Source organism: Mandrillus leucophaeus, unplaced genomic scaffold (genome assembly GCF_000951045.1).
Source record: "Mandrillus leucophaeus isolate KB7577 unplaced genomic scaffold, Mleu.le_1.0 Scaffold317, whole genome shotgun sequence".
NCBI classification, from domain to species: Eukaryota; Metazoa; Chordata; class Mammalia; order Primates; family Cercopithecidae; genus Mandrillus; species Mandrillus leucophaeus.
Window position 1 is genome coordinate 512,125 of NW_012103332.1, and position 1,459 is coordinate 513,583.

The window sequence follows — 1,459 nt, forward strand, 5'->3', positions numbered from 1 at the left end:
GCCGCTCCGACGACAGCAGCAGCAGCCACAGCAGCAGCCGCCAGCGGCGCTGCACTGAACAAAGGTCATAGGAGCTGCGGCCCAGACGCCCGGGCTTGACCGCCGCGAAGGCCAACCCGGGGAAGGGGGGTATGTTCTGTTTTGTGGTTTTTCTTTCAGACGCTACTAAAGGGTGTTGGGGATGCTTCTGACTATTATGAAGGCCAAAAGGCCTGGTGACTGGGGCTGCTTTTAACCCTTTCCTATTTGTTGAGAATGCAGCCGTGTGACAGTAACTGAACATTGGTCTAAAGTCTTTCCAAAAGGTTAAGGTTCACAAGAACATCTGCTCAAATTCATGACCATGGGGGATATGAAGACCCCAGACTTTGATGACCTCCTGGCAGCATTTGACATCCCAGATATGGTCGATCCTAAAGCAACTACTGAGTCTGGACACAATGACCATGAAAAGCCACATGAAGCAGAACGCTCAGGGAGAGGATGATACCCAGCACCATCATCTTCCGACGCGGGTGTCAGTGTTATCATCAAGAATACTGGGAACATCCACTCCTCCGAGGGCAGGGAGAAAGACGGCCATAACCCCACCGGCAATGGCCTACATAATGGATTTTTCACAGCGTTCTCCCTCGACAGTTACAGTAAAGATGGAATGAAGTCCTTGAAAGGAGACATGCCTGCCCCTGAGGTGACTCTGAAAGACTCAACATTCAGTCAGTTTAGCCCGATCTCCAGGGCTGAAGAGTTTGATGATGATGAGAAGATGGAGATGGATGACCCCCTGACAAGGAGGACGTGCTAAGCTGCAGGTCCAACCTGTTGACGGGGTCAGCTCCCCAGCAGGGCTACGATAAGCTGAAGGCACTCGGAGGGGAAAACTCCAGCAAAACGGGACTCTCTACATCAGGCAATATGGAGGAAAACAAAGTTGTTAAGAGAGAAGCAGAAGCCAATTCTATAAACCTAAGTGTTTATGAACCTTTTAAAGTCAGAAAAGCAGAGGATAAATTGAAAGAATGCTGGAAAACAGAGTCCTGGATGGGAAAGTGAGCTCCAATAAGAATGACACCGGCCTCTCTGGCGTTGCGCCATGAAGACAAAGTCATCCTCCAAGCTCTGGTCCTGCATCGCTGCCATCGCAGCTCTCAGTGCTGAAAAGGCGGCTTCAGACTCCTGCAAAGAACCAGTGGCCAATTCGAGGGAATCCTCCCTGTTACCAAAAGAAGCAAACGACAGTCGGAGAGCAACTGACAAGTCTCCTGAATCCCAGAATCTCATTGAGGGGACCAAAAAAAAAAAAAAAAAAAAAAAACAAAAAAAAACAAAAAAAAGAAAACAAAAACCACCCCTAAAGCAACCGGATAGTCCCAGAAGCATCTCAAGTGAGAACAACAGCAAGGGCTCCCCGTCCTTTCCTGCAGGGTCCACACCGGCAATTCCCAAAGTTCGCATAAAA

General features: G+C 49.2%; 1 pseudogene across 1 annotated transcript in view; it reads left to right on the forward strand.

The window, feature by feature from the left end:
- The first annotated feature begins 6 nt into the window (after positions 1-6).
- The window catches only part of LOC105545065, an 11,357-nt pseudogene continuing 9,904 nt past the window's right edge, over positions 7-1,459 (forward strand). Inside the window, exons 1-2 of the transcript XR_001006863.1 lie at positions 7-1,288; positions 1,343-1,410. The product of XR_001006863.1 is annotated as a zinc finger protein 532 pseudogene (transcript). The remainder of the gene's footprint in view (positions 1,289-1,342; positions 1,411-1,459) is intronic.